This window comes from Panthera uncia, chromosome B1 (genome assembly GCF_023721935.1).
Source record: "Panthera uncia isolate 11264 chromosome B1, Puncia_PCG_1.0, whole genome shotgun sequence".
Taxonomy (NCBI): domain Eukaryota; kingdom Metazoa; phylum Chordata; class Mammalia; order Carnivora; family Felidae; genus Panthera; species Panthera uncia.
In genome coordinates this window covers 92,054,567-92,071,036 of record NC_064811.1, presented here as the reverse complement: position 1 = coordinate 92,071,036, position 16,470 = coordinate 92,054,567, and positions in this window count along the sequence as shown.

Here is a 16,470-nt window from a genome sequence, read left to right as displayed (position 1 = left end):
GAAAAATAGAGAAGACAAATTACAAACATTTGAAGTGAAATAAACACTATCACTACAGACCTCACAAACCTTAAAAGGAAAACAAGCTAATGTGTGAACAACTTTATGCCAATTAATTTGATAATTTGAGTGAATGGAAATATTCCTTGAAATACCCAAACTACCAAAGTTCACTCCAGGAGAGATAGGTCAAGTAATCCTGTATCTATTAAGGAAACTGAATTAGTATCTAAAAACTTTCTTCCCACAAGGAAAACTCCAGGCTTAGATGGCTTCACTTGTGAATTCAACCAAACATTTCAGGAAGAAATATACCAATTCTATTTGAATGCTTATGAAAAATAGAAAAGAACACTTCCCAACTCATTTTATGAGACCAGCATTATTGTGATTCCAATACTAGACAAAACATTTCAAGAAAAGACAACTTAAGACCAAAATATCATGTAAACATAGATGTAAATATCTTCAGCAAAACATTAGCTAATCAAATTTAGTAATATAAACAAAGGATAATACATTATAACCTAGTTGGATTATCCCAGGAATGTAGGCTTGGTTCAGGCTCAATAATTAATCAGTGTAACTCACCATATCAATAGACTAAAAAGGAAAATACATATGATCTTTTCACCAGATGCAGAAAAAATGACATTTAAACATCCATGAATGATAAAAATTTCCAGCAAACTAGGAATGCAAGGGAACTTTCTTAACCTGAGAAGTAGAGTCTATTAAACAGTTAGAGCTATTATCATATCTAATGATGAAAGAGTAAGTAGTTTCTTGCTAAGATCAAGAACCAGGCAAGGATATCCGCTCTAATCCATTTCTATTAACTAGCAAGTTCTAGACAGTGAAATAAGTCAAGAAAAAGAAATAATAGTAATGCAGACTGTCAACAGACATTCTTTGTCTTTATTCATAAATAACATGATCACTTAACCTAGAAAATCCCAATGAATTTACACAAAAAAACACAAAAACAAAAACAAAAAACAAAAAAATGTAGTAATGCCAGTAAGTGAATTTAGCAAAATTGCAGGATATAAGATCAATATATAAAAATAAACTACATTTCTTATATATTAAAAGCAAACAATTGGAAATTGAAATAAAAAACATGCCATTTATCAAAGCAACAAAACCATGAAATACTTAAGGATAAATCTAAATGTGTTTAATTTTCCCCTTTCATTTTCTAGCCTCAGTCCTATTCCCTCTCCTCCAAAGACACAAGTATTAGCGCGTACAATATATGCCCTTCCAATACAGTCTCCTGATACTTATTTAGAAATGTGTGTATCCTTGACAAAATAAACAGTGATCTTTGTGTATATATACCATTTTTTATTGTAATTAGTATACTGTTGTGTCCTAACCACCCAATCCTGGCATTTCATGATCTGAGCTAGAATAAAACAGTGAGTTCTGACAATTCAAAATTTACAAAAACCACAAAAGAGGACATAATCCCAGAAGGTTTAAGAAATAACTGAGAATTGTTACATTAGAAGAAATGTACATATGTTATTTTGTTTCTAATATACCCTGGAAGGTATTTGTTTTATATTGAGCTATTTTGAAAAATTATTACTTTTATTATTGTATGAGAAGTGACTGATATACAATTTTGGCAACCTCCCCACCCCCTTTTAAAGTGAGAGCCTAACTTGGAGATAGTGTAGAAATAATTCAGAAACATTCCTATTATATATTTAGCAGGAGCTGCCACCTGGTGGCAAAAAATAAAATAACAAATCATCTGTCCTTTTTTTCTTTTAAAATGAAGAATTCATTATCAGTACTGGCTCCTTCTTTCTTCCTCTGATTTACTGGTCTTTCCTGCTTTTCCTTTGTTGCTGGTTTTCTTTAATTCCCAATTCTTTCACTTGTGCTTTTGAACAACATCATCCTCTTCACCTCCCTTAATCTATCTTCTAGTACTCCAATTTAAGATTTAACAATTTTATTTTATATTATTTAGAATGTAAATAGCCCTAAGTTTTGTGACATGTAAAACATTATTTATCTTAGATTTTAGTCTCTAAAGATTAGGAATATGCTTATTTAACTTGTTTTTTCTTTCATCTGTTAATTATTTTTTAAGTCTTAGTTTTAGCTTCAAAAAGTATTTGAGTGAATTCAACATAAAATCATGAACTTTTATCATTTCTCTTAATGGTTATGTTTTGCTGAGATTTAATTGCCATCATTAATTCTTCCTCAAAGTTTCTTTGTACTTGAGGCTTTTTTTTTTTTTTTTTAATGTCTATAATTGGATCATAGTTAACTGGGAATCAGTGTGAGGCTCCCTTGACTGGTTTAAATATTCTAGTTTCAGTTGCTTTTATTTATTCTTGAAAGGGAATTTCTTGGGGCGCCTGGGTGGCTCGGTCAGTTAAGCGTCGGACTTCGGCTCAGGTCATGATCTCATGGTCCGTGAGTTCGAGCCCCGCGTTGGGCTCTGTGCTGACTGCTCAGAGCCTGGAGCCTGTTTCGGATTCTGTGTCTCCCTCTCTCTCTGCCCCTCCCCTGTTCACGCTCTGTCTCTCTCTGTCTCAAAAATAAACGTTAAAAAAAAATTAAAACAAAAAAAAGAAAGGGAATATCTTAATTTTCAAAAAGGATAGCAACATTTGTTTAGGACATAAGAGAATTGTATTTTTAAATATTTAAAGTGTTGGCAGTATGAATTAGTCACTTTATGCTACGCTGGATAAAAAATTAAACCCCACATTTTAGTGGCTTAACACAATAAATGATTATTTTTCACTTACAACATGGTCCAATAGCAATTGAGACATCTTCCTTCTGGTAGATCCACCACCTGGAACCTCTACTATTCAAGGGTGCCACAGGAGGGGAAAAAGAGGGCTAGAAAAAGGCAACTCAGCCTTATCTGTCTTAACATGGATGTGACATTCATCAGTTCTACTTACATTTTATTGTTGAGAACTTGTTATATGATGCCACCCAAACTGTAAGCAAGGCTCTGAAATATGCAGAAGCATAGGCATAATTTGATGAGAATTAATAGTCTCTGTCTCATTGCTTTTATTGTTAATCTTTGATTTTTTCTTTCAGAAAATCGTGATATATGAAATAGAGGAAAAAGTTTCCAAACAAAAGAATTAGAGTCCTATCATAGAACTTCCAAAATTAGTCAAGTGAAATTTGGAACCAAATTAATGTATACATGAGGTTTATTTTTAATGCGTTAACTATACTCATGCTGATCAATTGATTTTAAAGGCCTTATGGAAATTTAAAATTATGTCCACAAATTCTCTGCCATTCCTCTTTTCTAAAGGTGAAGACTAATTCGTCTCTCTGAGTGTGGGCTGGACTCACTTCTTATTAACAAAATATGGTGGAAATGATGATATGTGACTTTCAAGACTAGATCATAAAAAGCATCATGGCTTCTTCCTTGCTCTCTCTCTTGGGTCACTGGCTCTGGGGGAAGCCAGTTGACAGGTTTTGAGGATGCATTAAACAGCTCTATGTGCAGTGAGGAATTGAGGATTCCTGCCAATAGCCATATAGGTGAGCTATTGTGGAAGCGGATCTTCTAGTCTCAGTTAAGCCTTTGGATGACTGTAGCTTCAACAATTTATGGGAGCTTCTGAACCAAAGTCACCCAGGTAAGCTGCCCTGAAATTCCAAACCCACAAAACCTGTGAGATAATAGGTGTTTTTGTTTTAAGTCACTATGATTTGGGGTAATATGTTAGGCAGCAGTAAATAGCTAATTCAGCATGATGAGATAAAGTCTACTTTATTGGCTTATTAAAAATTTCCTAATGGAATGCTAAGTAAGAATGTTTTAATTAACACTTTAACACTTTCAGGTAAAACTTTGAGTACTCCATATGTATAGGTGAGGAAGAGGGAAATGGGAGTTGAGAACTGTTATTCAGCAATTTTATTGTCCTCTTACAATGTTATATTAACAAATAACCACATAACTCAGGAGAAAAACCAAGAGAATTTACATGTTTTCATTGAAATATGTCAATAATACATAGAAATTGAATAACTACAGTATACTCTCAACATTAGAAAAGGATTCTAATTTTAAAACCACTCATAATAATGTTTAGTTTATGTTAATGAAAACACAGATTGCATAATCTTCCTGTATAATATAGAAGGAAATGTTTCGATAGATATTAGAAGTCAGACTTTGGTCATATTCCTATATACTGTCAAACACTTGCTGTAATAAGTCCAGTCTGATATTTGAGACCATATTGTCAGTTTTCTCTGTGTGGTAGTTCAACCTTGGTGATAAGAATTGTAAAAATAACCAAAACCACTATGCTGTTACAGTGAAAGTTTGTGGGGAAAAAAACAAATTTGCTTTTATTTTTTGTCATATTACCTTTCTTTTAGTGGTAAGTTCCAAGGCAAACTTTTAGCATATCCCTGAAGAGATTGTAAATATGGTCTGCACTGCATTAGTTTAAATATACTATTTATTTATTTATTTATTTATTTATATAATGTTTATTTATTTTTGAGACAGAGAGAGACAGAGCATGAGTGGGGGAGGGGTAGCGAGAGAGAGAGGGAGACACAGAATCCGAAGCAGGCTCCAGGCTCTGAGCTGTCACCACAGAGCCGGACATGGGGCTTGAACCCACGAGCCGTGAGATCATGACCTGAGCCCGAGTCAGATGCTTAACCAAGTAAGCCACCCAGGTGCCCCATAAATATGCTATTTATTCAGTAATAATATCATCATGGTCTCCCAAAGAATTAACCCTCTTGATTCTTCTGCCATTGGGTCAATAAACTTAGGTTGATAACCAGGTTGATACCCTGACCTTTGGCATGCAGCTTATAATGAATTTTTTTTTAATTTTTTTTTTAACGTTTATTTATTTTTGAGACAGAGACAGAGCATGAGTGGGGGAGGGGCAGAGAGAGAGGGAGACACAGAATCTGAAACAGGCTCCAGGCTCTGAGCCATCAGCCCAGAGCCCCACGCGGGGCTCGAACTCACGGACCGTGAGATCGTGACCTGAGCTGAAGTCAGACGCCCAACTGACTGAGCCACCCAGGCGCCCCAGCTTATAATGAAATTTTATAAAATCATTGAGATATAATTCACATACCATAAAACTCACTCCTTAAAATGTACAATTCAGTAGTTAGCATATTCAAAAGATTGTGTAACCATTACTGTCAGTTGTTTTAATTCTAGAACATTTTCATCACCTCTAAAAGAAACTCAGTATTCATTAGTGGTTACTCCCAATTCTCTCCTCCCCTCAGCCCCTGGCAAACACTAATCCACTTTCTATCGCTGGACATTTCATATAAATGTTATACAATAATATGTGGTCCTCTGTATTTGGCTCATTTTACTTAAAGCATAATGTTTTCAAGGTTCATTCATGTTGTAGCATTTATTAGTACTTCATTCCTTTTTTTTGGCTAAATAATATTCCATTGTATGGATATATATTTTGTTAAGTGATTCATCACCTGATGGATATTTGGGTTGTTTCCAGTTTTTGATTGCTATAATACTGTTGTGAACATTCATGTACAAGATTTTTGTGAATATATTTTCATTTCTCTCGGGTATATATGTGGGTCATATGGAAATTCTACGTTTAACTTTTTGAGAAACTACTAAACTGTTTTCCAAAGCAGCTACACAATTTTACATTCCCATCAACAATGTATGAGGGTTCCAATTTCTCTGCATCCTTGCCAAAATGTGTTATTGTCTATTACTGATTATAGTCATCCTTGTGAGTGTGAACTAGTATCTTGTGGGTTTTCATTTTTATTTTCTAACAACTAATGGTGTTGAGTATCATTTCAGGTACTTATTGTCCATTTGTATATTTTCTTTGGAGAAATGTCATAATAAAATTTTTTTTAAAACTTTCTCATGCCACCTATTAATCCAAGGCATTACTAGGTATAGGTATAAAAGTTTTACATATATTTTATGTATGAAATTGTAATTTGTAAATTACTCTATGTTAGCTGCATCTGCTTCTTTAGGACCAGTCTTGAGTAGGTGACATATAAAAATTAGCCATGTTAAAGTGTGTTTGGAGTGCTGTTTATCCAAATTTGTACTTCCCAGACTCCTAAATATGGAGGGGCAGGGACCACTTAATTCAAGAATCTGTAACAATACCTGATAGGGTCCTTAAGGTGTGGAATTAATGGTGAAAACAAAAAAGGTTAGTTGAAAATGAATACTGTTTAATGAGAACTATATTTAGTTTTCTATATTGTTGACTTAAGTGAGGTTATGTGCAACAACTGGTAATACCATACAGTGTGAATATTGATATAACTATTTAATTATATTGATTCATTGGTTATTCACCATGCTTTTAGAAAAAATTAAAAATAGATATTTTTCAATTATAAATTAAATAGACATTTACTGTAGAAAAATTTAAAACTATAAAATACAAAAGAGAAAAGAAAAACAACCAGTATTAACATATTGGTATGAATCCTTTTAGATGTGATATGCATGCATTTAAAAATTGTTTGCTTTGTTTTTTTAAACTAGTTAATGCATATGCATAGAACAAAATAAAAAGCTTCAAAATGGTACACAGTGAAATGTTAAGACTCTTTTCTCTGTGTCCCAGTTTCTCTACCCGGAAGAAACTTCTATTATCAGTGTTTGGTATAATCTTCCAGAGATATTACACAAACGTCCAAAACACACACACACACACACACACACACACACACACACACGTGTGTTCCTTTTCTGGTCCAATAAAGTTTCTTTTTCATTTTCCTTGTTCCACTTTTATCGACCTTATTCTTTGCTCATTGTTTTGCAGAGTTATCACTTTATGTATTTTCCAAACTCACTTTAAGTATTGAATTTTTATAAATGGTGTTTCTAAGAAAGTTTACTTCTACAATATGCTCTGTAACAGTACTAGAAATTCCTATGCCACCATTTTGCTGATGTCATTGTCTCATCTAATAGTATTCTAACTTTATCATATTCAACCACAGAATTAGATTTCCAACCTATTTTTATCTCTTGCTGTTATTAAAAATTTCATATTTATTTCTGATTTCTTCAGCTAGACTATAAACTTTGTAAGAGTAAATACTAGGCCTTATAATTTGTATTTCTTATAGCATGCAATGTCTGTATTGCTTTGCAGATTGTAGATGTTTAGTAAGTGTTTATGGATTGAGTGATTCAACAGAAAAAGCACACATCCAAAATCTTGGTGAAAAAGCAAAACAAAACAAAACAAAGCAAAACAAAAATCTCAGTGCAGAAAGCAAATGCCAAGTAAAGTCACAGAATGCTTCCAAAGAATTCCCTTCTCTATGCAAATGTCTGGATAACATACAGGTAAGAACCATTAACCGTTGTTTTGAGAAAATGCTGAAAGAAGTAATAAAAACTTAAAACCTGTATTTAAACTTGATCTTTCCTTTGCAGTGTTTAAATAAGTTCTATACAAGTTTGCATGAAAGGAAATGAGGAAAGCAGTGGTAGGGCTTGGTGGATAGACAATTGTCCATAGATGAGCAAGTCATTAGTTAACTGAGCTAAATTAGTTGGTGTCAGCAGCTATACCTAATTCCCAGGCTATCCAGAGTGTGGGAAAGCCTGGTTGAGCAGGTCTGTAAGGTGCTTTGAGTATCACTGAGGAAGGAAATAAGATTTAAGAAATAAGAATTTTGGGCCTGCTATTTATCTGATCAGTTATATTAAAATAGGCATGATTGCTGACTTGAGGGTAAAAACAGGACAGCTCCAAGTTCATGAAACATATTTTCAGGGGTTCCAGAATTTAAACTTTCATTACCGATCCCAGGCATGCAAACAGTTGAAGAAAGAACTGTATAAAAATTAGGTTCAAAGTAATTGGCAGTAATAAGTTCTCAGCTCAAATAATTTTCAATGTTACAACTGACTTTTCCATGACATTAAGCTCATTTTCTCAAAAACCAATTATGCCATCACCTTTGGGGCACTTTGGGCCCCCATAGACCAGGTGCAGTGTAAAGAAAACAGCTCAGCATCTGGCCCTTATTATCCTTTTTGTCATCCAGGCATCACCAAGTTTCCCATCTGTGTTTAGGCCTGACCACTCATGCAATTTTTATAGTAGCAAGTGAAAATAGTTTGGAAATTTCCATCTTGAAGGCCAACACCTCATGGAAAACTTTGAGAAGTATTTATTTATTAATAGAAACTCAGTTTATTAACATTCTTAGTTTGTATTTTTGCAGCTTTTCTATTTCATTAAATAGATTATCCTTTTAAAAACCACTTTTCTGCCAGGCAGGGAACAGGTAGAAGGTAGAGAAATTTAATGCACTGAATACATAATTTAACATATATTAAACACAATAACCTTTTATTATTAGTGTACATGTAGTGTAGAAAATAAATTAAACAAAAATTATTAAATAAAAACATACCCACCATTCAGAGGTCACCACTATTAGCACCTTACTATATTCCTGGAAAATGTTTATAAAAAATAAAGTAAATATAATAAACATTCATAGTAAATACATATATAAATTTAACATATAAATATAACCAAGTTCATTTAAATTTAATATTTAACTGAACTCAATATTTTTTTTAAACCTTATCTGATAATGTTTTGCCTCTTTGAGAGTTACATCAAATTGGCATTTACAAATAGGAAAGCTAAGACACAGCCTAATTCCTAGAAGGCAGGAATCAAGAATACCAAGTAAGGGCAATTTTTTACCCCTGTTATGTCACCTGTTCAATGCATAGATAGTCCTCATAGTCACCATTGGATATTTAGAGTAGCTGACCTTCAAAATAGAACAGAGAGTATACTGCATATATTTAGGCAGAAATGTTTTTAAATTCTCATAAGCCAGAGGTCTCTTAATAAGAGGAAAACAGGTGTTGCTGTCAGAAGCAGTTATCAAATCTTATAAAGCCTTGCACTCCAGAGAGTACCCAGTACCTGCTATTTCTTCCTGAGAGGGCCTCTTAGTGATATGCAGATATATTGAGGATGCCCCATGGCTAAGCGTGAGTGCAGATGGGATTGTGAGGTTGCAGGACCTCTCCCTACATGATTCCTCTTCAGCGTCCTCTAAGGCCAGAGGGCCACATTGATATCAATGCTGGGAAGCTGACCTAAAAGACTTTTTAAGATATTTTGGGGTCTGTGAGCTCTCTTATGGGTAGACTGCCTCTGGGACCAAGGCTGTTCTTTGAATGTTGGTGGGGGAAGGAGATGGTGTTCCAGCACAGTGTGGTCTTGAGCAGATAAGAATACTCAACAGTGGTGAGGCTCTTCAGGTCCTCTGAGCCAACAGACTCTGTCACTGTCACAGCCTGCCCACTTCCAGGGTGTTTTGGAGGTAGGAACCTAGTAGGAACCCTCTAGAAGTATGGGAGTATATGTCATGCCCAAACACTCTCGTGGGTGTGAGCTATTGCTTGTGTATTACAACAGTTAGATTCTTATTATTTCTCACCCACCCCCAGTAAATGATTAAACATTGATCAAATGCTCACATGGAAAGTTACAGATCAATGATTTTACAAAGGAGAGTGAATTAATGTGAATTTTATATTGCTACTATAAAATAGTGTATAAAAAGAAGAGTGTGAAAAAGCAGAAGTCATTAGAAACTCATGTCTGATAACACAAATTATATTTATTGTAAAGGTGACAATATGTAATTACTGACATGATTAAGAGTTCAGGCAGAGTTTGTTAAATTACTTATTTAAAAAAATAAACTTAAAAAAATTTCTAATGTTTATTTATTTTTGAGAGAGAGAGACAGAGCATGAGCAGGGGAGGGGCAGAGAGAGGGAGACACAGAATCTGAAGCAGGATCCAGGCTCTGAGCTGTCAGCCCAGAGACCGATGTGGGGCTAGGACTCACGGACCGCGAGATCGTGACCTGAGCCGAAGTCGGACGCTCAACTGACTCAACCACCCAGGTGTCCCCCAAAAATAAACTTTAATTTCAGAATAGTTTTAGATTTATAGAAAAGTTGCAAAGATTATACACAGGGATCTTGTATATCCAGCATCCAGTTTCTCCTATGATTAACATCCTACATTAATATTTATACTTACTGTTTATTACGTTTGGCACAAATTACAAGCCAATATTGACATACTATTATTAGTTAAAGTCCATATTTTATTCAGAATTCCTTAGTCCTAATGTCTTTTTTTCTGTTCCAGAATCCTTTCCAGGATACCACGTTAAATTTAATCATCACGCATCCTTAGCCTCCACTTGTCTAGGACAGTGTTTCAGACTTTCCTTGTTTTTGATGACCTTGACAGTTTTGAGGAATACCAGTGAGACACTTTGTAGGATGATCCTCAATTTAGGTTTGTCATATGTTTTTCTCAGAATCAGCCTGGAGTTATGGTTTCTTGAGAGGAAGACCACACATGTACAATAACATTCTCATCAAATCCTACCAAGGTCATATGCTGTCAGCATGACTTATCACTGGTGATATTAAGCTTGATGACCTGGCCGAGGTAGTGTTTGTCAGGCTTCTTCTACATAAAGTTACTTCCCCTACTCCCTTCCATACTGTGCTCTTTGGGAAGTAAAAGCTTGCATTTGAGGGGTGGGGAATGATGCTCCATGTTCTTGAAGGAGCAGTGTCTACATAAATTATTTGGAATTTTTCCTGTATAGGAGATTTGTCTACTTTTTCCCATTAATTTACTTCTGTCCTGATATAAATAAATATAAATAAGTATATTTTATACTTTGGGTTATAATCCAATACTTTATGTATTTTCTTGGTCAAATTGTTCCAGCTTCGGTCGTTGGGAATTCTTTCAATTGGTTCTTATACCGTGTGTGTGTGTGTGTGTGTGTGTGTGTGTGATTTTAGCACTTCCTTACTTCCTGGCACTAACTCAGGCTCATCTTGTATATATCCTGCCCAGTCCTAGAATTGGCCATTTCTCCAGGAACCCTGGGTTCCATTTATTAGAGAATAGTATTAGACACAAAGGCCTCGTGTGCCGGTTACTACTGGGGTGTTGTTATTTCTAAGTTCTCTCAACTTAGAAATATGAGTCAATATTATAAGGAGAAAGACTATCTACCCTCCTAGGTTTGATTAGCTGGGTCTATGAAATAAACTGACAACAGGCAGACCAACAGGAGAAAAGGTGTACAAATTTATTAATTGTTACTACCTGCATGGAAGTGTCACAGGGGGAAAAATGTGAATACCCCTCAAAATCAATGAGATTTGAGAACTTATGTATTATCTTTATTATCTTTATTATCTTTATTATCTCTCTATGCGAGAGACAGAGTGCAAGCAGAGGAGGGGCAGACAGAGGGAGACAAAGAACCTGAAGCGGGCTCCAGGCTCTGAGCTGTTAGCACAGAGCCTGACACAGGGTTCAAACTCAGAACCCTGAGACCATGACCTGAGCCGAAGTCAGACGCCTAACCGATTGAGGGACTCAGGCGCCCCTAGAATTTACATATTATCTTAATAGAGGAAGGGGAGTGGGGATGTAGGCAATTTAGGGGACAGTTCATGATCTTTAGGGGAGATGAATGGGCTCTTGGAAGAATAGATTAGAGGTATGATGGTTTGTGACAAAGTTTGGGTGTGGTGTCGACTTCTAGTCTCCTGTTTTGTGATGAGTCAATGGTCCCTGGTGGGTGAAACTCCCAGGCAGGTTTTGACAATTGAGTTTCTTTTGGAGGATCTGTCTTTAGGCAGATAAGGGAAGCACAGAAAAAGCCCCTCCCTGTATTTGCTGATTTTCAAGTGCCTTCAGCTCAAAGTAATCAATGTACCAAAGCAGCATATTTTGGGGTGGCATGTCATGAACTCCTTCAATACAGATGCCATACATACATATCTCTACTTATTTCCATATTGTTTATCTGCATCTATATTAAACTGAGCATGAGTTCATACCGATATCCCTTGTTCTGTATTTAAAGAAAAAAGTTGGCAACAGATGGTGTCTCACAGCAAGTTTTATTTCAGTCTTGCTATGATTATATGTGCCAAATCTACTCAAAAAATAATTGTTCATTCTCTAGGCCTCCTCTGAAGATTAGATTTACTGCATCGAACAACATGGCTCGTCTAGGAAGAAAGTGCTACATAGGCCTGGAAGTGCAGTAAATTAGGAAAAATAGAAGAGGCAGGCAGTTGGGGTACCATTCTTGCTGTTTAATTAGATGTCAACGGAGACACAAAACATCAAATATGGATATACTTTCAGGATTCAGCATTACTATTTTTCCCGGCATGAACATTTCTGGCAGTCATTGATGAAGGGGAGGGACTCACCTGGCAGAGGTGGTTTTAGTAGCAGTTTGTCTTCTTTGATGTGGCAGAGATGAAACAGTAACACCTAGTGCTAGTAAATGGTACCATTGACGTGCTTGTCATTTAACACGAGTATTAAAGTTCAGGGCTTTTTGTCTCTAAATCTTTCTGCATTGCAAAAATAATGTCTTCTTTGTCAGTCTAGGGCCTTTGCAAACCAAGTTAGTAGAAAAAAGCCTATGCCATCCACTTGGGTGTCGGTGATATGGTAAGGGAAGGAAAAGCACAGATTTCCATCACAGAGGGAGGCAATTGTGACCATCAGGTAGCCAGGCATGGAGCTCCCAAGAAATGTTTCTTATAACTTGAAAAAGGGAGAAACGCCTGAGAAGAACTGTATTTGGCCAACATCAGCTCTATCTAAGCATCTTATAAAAATATCTGAAAGCATAAATTGACAGTTAAGGAAAATGTGGGAGAACCAGTTTTGAAATGCATTAGGAGATGGCACTAAAGATATGCCATAGCTTATTATAAAACATTCATATTTGTAAACATTTGATTGGAAGAACTTCCACTTTTCAGGTAGGGAGAATTACTTGAAAGAAAAAGATATGAAAGAGGAACCCAGGATGGAACAATGTAATCGAAGATTTGCTAAAATAAAGAGTAACTAAGATTATGATACGCTGTTAGCATATTTTCACAGACTAAAAGGCAGGACTTTATGAACATATTAACACTCTTTTTAATATTATATATTTTTTAACGTTTATTTATTTTTGAGACAGAGAGAGACAGAGCATGAACAGGGGAGGGTCAGAGAGAGGGAGACACAGAATCTGAAACGGGCTCCGGGCTCTGAGCTGTCAGCACAGAGCCCGATGCGGGGCTTGAACTCACGGACCGCGAGATCATGACCTGAGCCGAAGTCGGCCGCTTAACCGACTGAGCCACCCAGGCGCCCCAAACATATTAACACTCTTGTAAACACAACATATTAATAGTCTTTATTGGCTTGTACTATCTAGCTGTGCACAATGTATCCATATTGCTAGGTACAGGATTTTGTATGTGAAAGTACTAATATACAATTATATTTACCTTGATGAAACGTTTCTAGTGCATACTAAAAACGTGACATACAGACCATAGATTAGTTTGAAATTTCACTTTGAAAGCAAAGGAAGATAATGTTTGTGATTCTATAAACACAGCATAATACTCTTGGCCTATGTAATGGAGTAAAACAGAAAAGTATTTTTGGAATTGTTTTCATTTTGTGAATTGTTCAAATCTATGGCAGAATTGTATATTCATTGGTGAGTGTAATTCTACACCTAATTTTACTAAGGCAAAGGAGCAACAGAAAATGCATGGTATTGTAGTAAGCAGATGTTTAAAGAAAACATAGTATCTCATTAAAGAAGGTGTGGGTGCACAGAGCATATTTATTTCATTTCTGTTCATCAAATCTTTAGGTTCTTCGTTCCTGATTTTTATGATCATTTTGATTCATGAAGCACTAATATTTGACATTAATAAGAGAATTCAGAAAGATTTCAGTCCTGAGGAATTGGGATCACAGCATGGAATTTCTTTGTATTTATCAGTCTTTTGCTAACAATAAAATAGATCAGACCTTTTATGGCTTTCAAGGTATGAGCTTTCCATGGATAGTGAACAATGTCCTCTCTTATATGTGAATGTTTATATTTAAAAATAATTACCATTATTCATTGAAAGCTTGCTTTGTATAAGGCACAACAAAAAGATATGCAATAATTTATTTAACCATAGCAGTTACCCCATTTTATAGATGAGGATCTTGGAGTTTAAAGAGATGTGGGTATGACTTATACAAATTGTGTAGTTAGTAAATATCAGAATAAGGTCTTAAATTTGGATCTTTATATCTGAGAGTTGGTTCGTGTATTGTTCTAATACTTTCATACGACCAAAGGGGGAACTCATGCCTAAACACTACTATAGTTTCAGTATGTAACTGGCTTGCAGCCACTGTCTTGCTTGATCTTGCCACCTCCTAAGATTCCAGGGATAAAAATAGCAGCTAAAATTATGTTTAGGGGCCCCCAAAATATTCTGGGCCAAGACTAGAGAAAGCTTTTTTCAAGTGCTTACTCAATTACCAATTCCTATTGCTGAGAACTTTTGTGCTAAAATTAAACCAGAAAGTCATGATTAGGGCCAAATCTCCAAGTCATAAATCAGTTGCAATAGTGTGTTGGGGGTGGGGGAAGATACAGTTTCTTTACAAGTGAGTTCTGCTCCGCCACTGAAAATCTTATTTTAAACATGTTCCCAAAATTTGAGAATTAAAACTGCTTTGGAGCTTGGGAAAAGGACCAGAAAGCACAGAGCAGACTGACCTATATCTAGGTTTGAACATATTCAGATCCCAAGACACAACCTAATGATGGTTTGTCCTGATGTCTGATGTCTTGTGAGGCCCTATCTGAGAGACTTATTAGCCAATGTTGGTCTAAACAGTTTACATATACTAAATCTCATGGATTTCTGACTTCCAGTTTTAACTAATGGGCTTGTCTGTCAATCATTTGTTCATCTGTTCCTAGTAGCTTCAAGTCTTTGCTGAATCCTGGGCGTAATGTTTAGTCAACTAAAACTTGATCATAATTGAAGACCTGAATCTCAAAGTGGAAGCAGGCAACACAACAGACTAAAGGCTGTATCCTTTGAAAGTCCATCTTGACCAGTGATTTTCTGATTTAAATTAGTCATCTTCATACTGTACCCTGAAGAGTGGGGTTTTGGAAGTGACTCAGGTATCAAGTAAGGTGAGAAAATAAGAGTCTATAGTGGATGCTGTGTTGGGCAGCTCAGATCCTCTCTTCAGAGCCAAGGACCTACTCTGTTAACTGCTGGGAGAGCTGCCAGGTGACAAGCCCCAGCTGTCAGCTCTCTCTGGGAATTGCTTTTGGTTGAAGAGCTCCCAATACAAGTCAATGCTTTAGGGACTTCTCTGTTTGAGGGCATCCTATAGAGTGGCTGAGGCCTTGCTGTGACTGTATTGCATACCTCCCTTTGTCCAATCCTGCTTCCTTTCCTTCCTTCACAGTTGCTGATGCCAGAGCACTCCCTAATCAACTTCCTGCATGCTAATTTTTTCTGAGTCTGTTTCCCAGGGAACTGGACCTACAGCAAAATCAATTATAGCAGCCCTGCTTTTATCATTTATAGATATTGGCTATTCACGTGAGATTTCACTTAGGGCAAACCAGACTAAAAATCTTTGAAAGCCACTGATCTAATTAATATTTGAAGAAATGTTTCACCTTATATGAAAAATCACCTTCATAGTTTTGTGCAAGATCAATTTAAGTTAAGCCTTCCAAACCAACATCTAAGCAGTGTATTTTCCTTTTGTAATTATTTCTTCTTAGCCTTCGTATGTTGCATTTATATATACATCCATGTGCCTGTTAAAGCTGAAAATACATTAAATAATGAAATCATAAATATTGTTGATATTACATATGTAAAACTAAGAAACTCTGCAACAGAAGCAGTCATAGCAGAGAAGGGCATTCAGTAGATGGCATATGTACTCAAATATTGATAGAAGTTTTACATATCCCATTCCCTACCCTTGAAAAATAACTCAAGATTTTTGTCTTAAAAAACTATGGTATAAATAAGTATATTTTATATAGAATTTTCATTCTTCTGTTAAAAAAACATGAAAAAATATACCTCAATTAGCCTCTTATAATAAAGCAGTAAACCAATAAGAAAAAAGGACCACGGTCTTATGATAAAATTCATTGTATTCTGTGGTGATTGGAAAGCTATCAAGGAAATTTCCAACTAATTAAGTTGCTGAAAGGCTAAACGATACGACTTTAACTGCTGAAAAGATAACTCAAATTTAATAAGCATGTGTATGACTAAGTTCTGGATCTTAGCAGGCCCTTGCAGAGCTCATTCAATAATTCTAACTTACACAATAGTCATGGCAACAAAGGAGAAGTACAGCTTGGATGCTGAAGTTGATCTTAATCTAGGTTTTTCTACTACTCTGTTGCCTGGGAAGCCATACATGTTTCAGGCCTTAGCTTTCTGCTGCAGCATTAGAGATGATTCACTCATAGGTATGTTGTTGCTTTGGCAATTTCCAA